This window comes from Apaloderma vittatum, unplaced genomic scaffold (genome assembly GCF_000703405.1).
Source record: "Apaloderma vittatum isolate BGI_N311 unplaced genomic scaffold, ASM70340v1 scaffold28563, whole genome shotgun sequence".
In the NCBI taxonomy this organism is placed as follows: domain Eukaryota; kingdom Metazoa; phylum Chordata; class Aves; order Trogoniformes; family Trogonidae; genus Apaloderma; species Apaloderma vittatum.
Genome location: NW_009710275.1, coordinates 1799 through 11740, shown reverse-complemented (window position 1 = coordinate 11740; position 9942 = coordinate 1799). Strand labels below are relative to the sequence as shown.

Below are 9942 nucleotides of genomic sequence, written 5' to 3'. Positions count from 1 at the left end.
GTCCGAGCAGATGACATGCAGGGGTGCCGTGGCACCGTGCTGCGCCAATTGCACGGCGGCGAAAAGCGTTGGGGACGAACGCCGGTGAGCTCGGCCCCTGTCGGGACACCTGCCCCGCGCCGGCCGCTGCGAAGCCGGGTTCGCAGACCGAGGGAGAGTGCTGCGGGCTTTTGGGGAGGGTGGACCTCGGAGACCTCGGAATGAGGTGGGCTCAGCCTTCCACCCTTCCCGAGTCTGGGGAGGTATCAGGCAGTATTTCTGAGGAAATTGCCCGAGGGATTGGCATAGGATAGGCTCTGTGAGAAGAGCTGCGTCTCGGACCCCGTCCTCCCTGGTGCGTGTGGGGCAGGGAGGCGAGGGGACGGTTGGCAGGGCTGCAAAAATGCTTCTGGAGGTAAGGCAGAGGAGCCAAATCCCACACCTTGCTTTGTACTTGGCCTGGTGCTAACAGCGCAGTGCTAACCAGGCAATGGCGTCATGTCTCCTGCCTCTAACGTACTCTTTCTTGTGTCAGTATTTTTCCTGCCTCTCTTTCCATCACTTTATCACTTTTTATGCCAGCACTTGCTGGTTCCTCTGAGGCACCAGCTGTCTTCTGCCCCAGCTGGTTTAAGTGGGACAGTAACATCCAAAGTGGTTTTCAGCCTGCACTTAGCTTCAGAGATGTTTCTGTTTCAAGCCTGAGGAGAGTGTCTATGAATGAAAAACACCACTGCTGCTGCTTCTTCCTGATATATCAGCTGGTCTAATGAAAGGTGTGACCTCTCTCAACAAATCTTCATTTTTGCTTCCCTCCCTGCTCCAGTAGAATGCATTTTGTGTAGAGTTTTTCCTGAGGAATCGCTTCCAAATGAAGATTGGCAGTGCCTGCCTCTGCCAGTGCCCACACCTTTTTAACGTTTATGGTCTGATGGTCTCAAAGTTAATTCCTTTTAGAAGTGTCCCCTGCTTTTCCTAGTAGCTCCAGGTGAGGTTTGCCTTCACTGACTGCTTCGAGCCGGGGAGCGGGGCGCTGGGAGCGGGGGGGCGGCGCTGGGGCAGAAAGAACTCAACCATCCGTTGGCAAAGAGGGAAGAGGCCACTAGAAGAGACAAGAAAAGGTTAGTGTGGCTTTTGTGCACAATATGAAAAGCAAGTCAGTACCATTGTAGGGGCATTGGAGGGTACTCAAAGCAGTCAGCCAGGGGCCATTGTGTTCCTTTAATCTACATGTGTATTTCCCAAGAACTCTATTAGTGAAGATGAATGAACTGTGCAATGTCCCTAATTTCTTCTAATTTGGAGCTGGGGTTTTGTGGCACTTTCAACCAGCACAAAACATGCCTGTCCCTTCAGAAGCCCTGGGCAAACTTGGGAATCATTTTTGCATGTTGCAGCAAAAAAAAGATAGCAAAGTGAGATGAAGGAGGAAAAACCCTTTACCCAGACTCTGGTCTGGCAGTAAGTGCTCTAAAGAGCGTTGGGTCCTGGCACAGATGCTGCTTTTAGGGCACCTGTTAAATTGCCAAACACATGGACAAGTCTAAAATTTTTACTGTTAATCACAATATGAATTTACAGCAAAAAAACTTCCACACCCAAAGCCGTGTAAACATGCCACACAGTACATGAGAGACCTTCCTCTGTAACAGAGAAGAATACTCTTCCCTCAGCAGTGGGTTATTACAGTTGTATTTACAGTATGAAACCACATTTGTCACTGTAGCATCCTTCTTGCCGCAGCTGTCGAAAGAGGAAGCACCTCCCTTGGTCACAATCTGTACAAATCTGAAAAACCCACAACCCTGAAGCAGAGCAGAGAGCAGCTCTGACTCTTCCAGCTCCAGGTCTATCCTTTCTCTCTTGACGTGCTTCAGGCACAGACACTGGTGCCCTAACACGCACAGGAAGCATCACACTGCTCTGGGGAGGGAGGAAGTCTTAATGGTCCCTCTGATAATCGGAGACTAACACCCAGAGTTTAGGATGGCAAAGAAAGGTAACTGCCTGAATGTTTCCTTTCCGGTCCAACGTGCTGGCTGTTAGCTAAATCCCCTGCTGCCACAGAGCCTCTGGGACGTACATCACACTGGTACGAAGCCTCAGAGGCTGACGCTGTGGCACATCACTTCTTAAAGTTCATTTACTTTGGAAATGTACAGGGACAATCTGGATCAAATTTGAGAATATTCATTAAGGGATGAAGTAGGTGGGATTGTGACTTGCCTTTCCAAAAGATAGCCCCTGTTCCATTCTGTTCCTTTCGCCTCGCCCCTCCCCAAGAAATTATTACAACAATCACTGCTGAAGTTGTGTTTGGAAGCTAACAAAAATTCTTGAGGTAGACAACCTCTAAAGCGCAGCTGCCTGCTACACCTCCTTCCTGTGGATGGGTAGTGAAGGCTAAACGGGAATAGTTTTGATCCTCTTAGTGCTGCTGAGACATATGTATGGAGATGTGGCTTCACATTTTGGAATCAGCACCATAAAATGCCACAGATACTATTGCTTCTTTTCCTCCTGTCTTTTCTTTATGTAAAGCTGAAATAATTACAGCCTTGCAGAACAGATGTTTGAAGCTGAAGTGACTCTGCAGGTGGGGCATCACTCTCCAGACCCGTGATGTGCACGAGAGAGCGTCTCCCTGAAAGATAAACAGGACTTTCAAGATCAGACAGCAGATCGATAGGAGATACGGGGGCAAGGAAAAGGGGGAAATATTCACCCAGTGGGAACCTGTGCCCTGCTGCAGTTCACATACTCTGTGTCACCCGACAGATTGTTACAAACCGGCTTTGCTTTTCTTCTCCCCAGAAGTTCCCGAGTGTGCAATTTAAGAACCACCTTGAAAGCACGATGGATGAGGAAGCTAAGAACCGCCTTGAAAGCACGATGGATGAGGAAGCTGCTGCCTCCTCCTGTTGCTGCATCACTCATACCTTGACAGTCAACTCCTGTGTTTTTTTTTCTGGTGAGATTTTTCTTTATCTGCCCCTGAGAGCGTCAGTTCTGTTTTCTGCACCCCTGGCAAGGTGCTGCCTGGCGTGCAGGAGTCCCGTAGCCCTGGAGCCTCCTCGGCACCTGTCCAGGCTGCGGAGTCGGCCGCGGGGGCTTGGGGCAGCCCGTCCTGGTGCGAGCAGCACGGGCCTGGCACGAGGGTCCCACATTTAAGCTGAGCAAGCTCAGCCATTCTTCCGGAGGGAGGGACTGGAGGTTCATGCTATAAGGCTATATTAATGCAATCCTTCTTTACTTGTTTTCCAATTAGCCTAATTGAATTCGGATTGCTTAAAAGTGGGCACTAGAGACATTTATCTTGATGGGATGACAGCCTTGAGCTCTAGCGATCCTATTAACTGTAAGAACCCAAATCCCAGGTAGGGTCCGTCCAGCAGTAGCTTCCATGTGACCTAACACTTTAATCTGCTCCTCTTGTGCAGCACACACACACCAACGCACGCAGACACTGGCTTGTGCACATACACGCACACGCGTGCATACGTGTATGCACATATGGATGTGTGTGTCGGTGCACACATACACCTGCCAGTGCATCCCAGCACACACACACATGCGGTGGCTGCACCTTAAGGTTCCAGCAGCCTTAGGAGAAAGGTCGCTGAGTGCAAAGATGTTGGAAACGGACCTTTTTTCCTTTTTCTTCATTCCTGAGGCAGTGTCAGCGTGCTGCCTGTCTGCCTGACCACCCTGCGCCGGGCTCCCCCATGATCTCACCCCAGGGCTAAGTGTCTGGCGAGCTGCGTGTCCGGTGATGTGCCCCGTGTGGCCCTGCCACCCCTGCCCGCAGGCCCCTCCCAGGCCTGCAGCCCTGGCTGAGGACAAGGACAGCAGGTGTGGGAGGGATGAGCCACGCGGGTGCTGGGGGGCAGCCTCCAGCGCGGCAAGGATTGGGTTGAGCAGGACAGATTGGCAGCCGTGCCCTGGCACCCACACTGCAGGGGATCAGGGTGGAAACTGGCACCTCCTGCAACATAGCCCAGCTCTGCAGCTCCAGACTGGTAGTGTTTAAGTCTCTGGCTCTGGAACCGATGCCCGAGGCAGCCCGCTCCCCTGCCAGCAGCAGAGCAGCTGGGTCGTGGCCAGTGCCAAGGCTGGGGAGCGTCCTGCGCTGCGGATGGGGAGAGCCTCTGTCCCACACCAGCCCGTGGCCGCCTCCCAGCCCCACTCGCCTCTGCCAGCCCTGACATTTTTTTGGAATCTCGTTAATCACTTGTTTGGTGATTCTGACTATACTTTCTTTTCTGACCCTTTAAACCGTGAAAATGCTGATCCTATATGTGCTGACGAATTTAATTAGCTCCTTTAAACCACCAGATGCTTTCAGTAAGGCTTTCAGGATGTTCCAGGCACTTTTTAATTGAAAGGTTGACACCCTTAGGCTTGTTTACTTTGGTGTTTTATAGATAGGACAATTCAGTCTGTAAAGAAACAGAACGCTATAGAGACACCTACCAGATTTATACAAATACAGAGGGAAATGGATTGATCCTTACAAACCAAAGGTTGGTAGAGCTCAGCTGGCAACTGTTTTAACTACTTTATGTAAATATCTCCTAAAAGAATCCACTTGTCTTTTCACATAGGTAATTAAATTCTCTGGTAACATATGAGAGAAGGATGCCAAGAGACAGAAGTTGGATCAGAAGTCTTGGTGGTTTCAGGCAGCATTTGACACTGAGGTAGCATTTGCTAGCTCTAATGCTTGATGAACATGCTGAGGATCGGTCTTCTCCCGCAAGAAAAGACTTGCTACAGTACAAGAGACATTGACATCCCTCTCTGAATGGACCAGAGCATCCTCTGAGAAAGTGAGAAAGGTAAACTTGACAACTTCTGTGTTTCTTAAGTAAGAAAGAAGTGAGTAAGAGGAAAATGCAGGTTTTCGTGGGACTATAGTGGGGAAAACATTTCCTAACAAGTTTTCAAACAAGTCTGTGCAACTTATTTGAATAGTGATTGCTGAAAGAGCTTTTCCAAGGTGATCTCTTGCATCCAAGAACTCCCCTACACAGAGCTGTACCACGGAGGACACACCTGCCATCTCTCTTTGTCCCTACACCAATAACTCCAATGTCACTGCAGGTGGAATGGCTCTGTCCCCTCACTGTGTCTGAGCCCAAGGAATGACTAATGGGGGCTAGAAAGGTGCTTATGAAACGTGACTTACGGCGCAGACAGAAAGGCAGGGGTTTGTCCTGTACTGGGGACACACAGCTGGTTCTGCAGCCCTCCACAGACCCTCCCTCTTGGTGGTGGGACTTGCCAGGAAGCCACCGGACCACTGGATCACCCAGCATCTCCCAGAAAGCCTCTGTGGTGCTTGGCAGAGCCAGAGCCCTTCCCAGGGAAGGGAGGACGTGAGGCAGCCGTGGCAGCAGGGCTGCCTGTGGACTGGTGCTTGCTGGAGAGCACCTTAACGTGTCTTCTGGGTCACAGAGCGTGGGGCCATGGCCAGAGATGGGGAAGGAAAGGAGAAAGGAAAGGAAAGGAGAAAAGAGTGAGAAAGACAAAACTGAAAAGAGAGAAAGGGAAGGAAGGCAGGAAGGAAGAACATAGAAAAGAAAGGAAAGAGAAAGAAAGGAGACAAACCATACTTAGTAATTTTATTCATTTAAAATGAATATTTTTACTTGATTGAGTGGAGACAGAGAGAGAGAGACAAAGAGAGACTTACAAACCTGTAGGAGGGTGCTACATGTATTCATTTGCAAATTTCACTCACAGGCTAGCTGTTGGAGAACTTACAAAGTCCTCCGTTTTATAGAACATCTGAGTAACATTGCATACATCATCCACGAGCCAGGGCTGTACAGCTTTCCTGGGGGATGTCATGCACGGTGACTACTATGGCTGTGCAAGTGTGGAGACTAACTGATGCTCCCACCCGCCCTGAGCAGAGGACGCTGCTCCCCAGGGCTGGGGGAGATGGGCTCTGCTGGGGCTCCAGGGCCAGCGGCCGTCCCGCTGCCGGCTCCTGCGGCTGCTGGTCAACCTGGTCAGCACCTACTTGGGTTTTCCCCAGAAAAGAGCTCCGAACAACAGCAAAGAAAATCTGGCTGAATCAAAAACCACCGAGCCAGATCCTGCCTGTCCCACAGACTCAGATTTAGCGCCAGCAGAGCCATGTTTTTTCTCAGGATTTAGGTGCCCGACTGTCCTGGCTCGTGCTGTCAGTGTTCAGTGGCCGACCCTGCCTTGGCATAATCTTCCAGCTGGGCCAGATTTATGTCTGGTCTTGTAGGGAGATGACTCCTAGAATAAATGTGATGGGCTCATTTAAGCTTATACAGGTTATTTGCTGGCACCCCAAGCCCCAGCGTTTGGTGCAGTGCTGTCACCTTTGAACCACAGGTGAAGACCTGTGAGAGAGGCTGCGAAATACCAGCAGCCTGGAGAAGTCTGTGCTGCTGACTGACCATGGTTCTGTGAGAGCTACCAAGCCTTAGTTTCCTGCAAGTCCTCGCTCGGTTCTATATACAGTGACTTTTTTTGTCCCAAGTTGTAGAATTACACGCTTCGCTTTTTGTCTCTTGTGGTATTTAGGACAAAACCATTTTTTAAAAAAGTTTTTGCAGAAAATGTCAACAATGGAGTACTGTGTTTGTTTCAAAGTGTTTGAAACGGACATGTTTTTGTTAGAAATATACGTATTTATTTCTGAAAGCAGTGTTGAGTGGTTACCTATACGTTATGCATCAGAAGCACAGTTTTCCTATAAAATACACATTTAATAGCATTTTGATCACTTTGAAAAAAAGGAAAAAGGCACATTTTTTCCCCAGTAATAGCTTTTTTTAAAGCCTTTTTTTTTTTTCCATGGGGAAAAATGTTAGGTTAAAATATGAGGATCGGTTTTAACTTCTCACTAAGCAGTCACAACATGCAAATTTTGACCCATCTTGGGGTTTAAAGACTCTCTCTCACTCGCTTTTCTCTATTTGCATTTAATGCTATAGACCTAAGTGCATTCCTCTGCTTGTCCTCACTCTGCAGCCCCTGTGAGACAAGACTGAATTCACAGTCCTTGGACAGTGGTGTCTCTTCTACATCACAGAACATTTCTGCTCAGCTGCCTGCTTCATTTCCGTGAAGGTGGCTTGTGCCTTTTCTTTGATTGCATCCATGTCCATATTCTGGATGTTCTGCAGCTGTCCCAGGATAGAGTCCTTGTCCTCTTCCTCCACCTGATCTTCTGCCACCATCTTCTGAAGGTCTTCTGGCAAACCCACATCATCTCCGGCCATCTGTATTTGATTCTCATCCAATTCACTCTGATACAAAAAACAGAAAATAGAGAGAGTATGTGAGAGTATTTCTGTTATCCCAGGATCTACCTACCGATTTCTTTTTTGTTCAGTTTGGGGTTTTTTTGTTTGCTTGGTTGGTTCAGGGAAAGCCAAAACATACAGACAGATTTGTCAGTCAAAGTTTTTAGTTTTCCGATGCAACTTGTGAATCCAGGAGCTCAGTGAGCCCCCATGCAAGTGCTACGGTTTTTCAGGCAGTGTCAATTGTATTTCTTTGAAGCATTTCAGTAGGGTCAAAACTGAAGCCCTCAGTGTCAGTTGCCACTTCAGAAGTCTTTGATGTGTGTGTTAAGATGCTGCAACTGCAGGAACTCCACTACAAGTTATTTGTGTCCACCAAAGCACGCTGCAACACTCTGCCTGGGCTGCCCTCTGGGGTGCAATGCGGTCAGTGAAGCAGTAGCTTTAGAAAAACTGCTCATGTGTTGGTAGGTGTTTTTAGGTATCAGCACTAAATTGAAGCCTTCCTGCAGAAAGATGTATTAAAGTTAGGAAAGAATTACTGGGAAAAAAGGTCCACATCTTCCCCAAAGCACCTCTAAACTATAGCTAGGTCTTTGGTTGACATCTCCGAGTTGTGATGGAGAGCAGGGTCTGCCTGGCACATAATCAGAGCAGTGTTGCTGTGCGGGTAAGTGGGGTAATAGGAGGACTTAGACAACAAAAGAGAGGATGGAGGTTGGATGTGAGTCTGAGAAAGGGAAAGGAGATGGGAGAGGGAACTGGTTAAGCAATTAAAAGGTCTGAAATGCAGTCAATGCTGCGCACATTTGCTTCCTGCTGCCCACTGAAACGCTCTGTCAGTGGGGCTATGTCAATTTTTCAAACAATGGCGATTTTGTTCACATTTTTATGGTGGATTCTGGTGGATCCAGAGCTCAGAAGAACGGGGCATTTTGACACAGTTCACACATCAAAGATAAGCATTAATGCCTCATTACATCTCCAAAATGAAGCATGACAGCAGCAAAGGCCTGATATGAATAAGCAGCAATGCTGTCAGCAGGAGGTGTTTTTGAGAGTGAGAGGGGTCTTGGGTTAGCATGAATGAATGAATGCAAGAATGAATGGAAGGACATATATGAGCAATGTCTGTATAGTTTCAGGCCTTAGCAAGGACAAGCAGACTGGGATGCTTGACTGCATAGCTACTATTTACTGTTACATATATTGGCACGGCTTAATGTTTGCAATGACCGCACTTCCCTTTAATCTGATTTCTCCCCATTATCTCATACAAAAATATGGAGAGGTGTATCGTGGTTGTTACTACTACATGACTAAAAGCATATTTAGTCACTACATGACTAAAATTCCCCTTTGGGTAAGGGTTGCTGCTATCAGAATTGTGGGAGCTAGAAACAATATCCTGCTAGGCAGTATTCTTTATCGATTGTGTAGCAGGAAAAAATGTGTAGCACTTTTATTCAGCAAGTGCTGGCTATCAGAGGGGTTAGCCTTTTCGAAATTCTCCCAAGTAGCAGTATAGGATGATAAAAAAAGATACCGGGTTAATTAAAAGTCCCACATAGCAGACAATCACACATGTTCTTTTCTTTAGAACTATTTATAGTTTAAGACATCATCACTGCATGCTACCGTATATCATGTGGAGAGATGCCCGTGCAGCGCACACAAAGGCTGCTTTGGTGATGTGAGCAGTTGTTTGGCACGTTTGTGCACCAAAGCCCCCGGTCCTCCTGAAGTCTGAGATGTGATGCACAACAGAGTTTGAGGTTTCAGAGTGTTGTCTGACCGAAAAAGAACAGATTCAGAGGTAGTCTAAAGCAGGACAAGTATGCCCAAGTCACCTGCCTGTACCCACTTAGAGTTTAGCCTCTCCTCGAACAGACTGGTGTGAGCTTCAGCAAGGTAGGGCTGCTCAACAATAAGCCAAGAAGCACGTAAGATGTGTGTGGCCTCTTTCTTCTAAAATTTGATTCTGTTACGTTGATTTCAAATGGCAATGTAGGATTCTGAATGAAGTTTCTGGGTTTATCCGTAGGTTTGTTTTTTATTGAAGTCTGGTGCAAGTAAGTTAAAGCTTGTTTTCCCACAGGGAGGGACCAGATTTTCCCACAGGATGTTCTTAAGTTCAGGCTAATGCTGCAAGTGTCCAAATACAGAGAGCCTGCAGCTCTAAGCACTCCCTTCTGAAGGTCAGGATCGAAAATGTGGTGCTGGAAATGCATCATCTATGTTGGTTTCAGACAGCAGCTTGCAACCAGAAAGCGAGCAGGGCATGCAGATCCCTCCTGCCCTGGCATGCGCACAGCTGGGCACTGTTCCTCACCCAAGGTGAGGCATGCGTCTGACAGGGACAGAGGCACTGCGCTGCGTCAGAGTATGCTCGATTTGGACTGCAGAGAGCACCCAAAGCGGGCAGACCTCGTGGGCAGGAGAGCTGGGGCCAGGAGCCCTAACAGAGAACCCCTCTGGGCTCTGGCAAACCTGCACTGGACTGGGTGGCCTCTCTCCTGATAACTTTAACCTCCATCATCTCCAGGACTCTGCAAGTGTTCAGCCACCCTTTTAGGATCTCTGAGACCACAGAAGCAACATCTATTCTAGTAAATTAAATATGCCTGGCACTGGTGTCTTGCCCCAAGGCCAGCTGGCCTGGAACAACCCACTG

General features: G+C 48.2%; 1 pseudogene; it reads right to left on the bottom strand.

Annotated features, from left to right (window-relative positions):
• Positions 1-7043: 7043 nt before the first annotated feature.
• On the bottom strand, positions 7044-7271 carry LOC104272296 (annotated as a pseudogene).
• Between the last annotated feature and the right edge of the window lie 2671 nt (positions 7272-9942).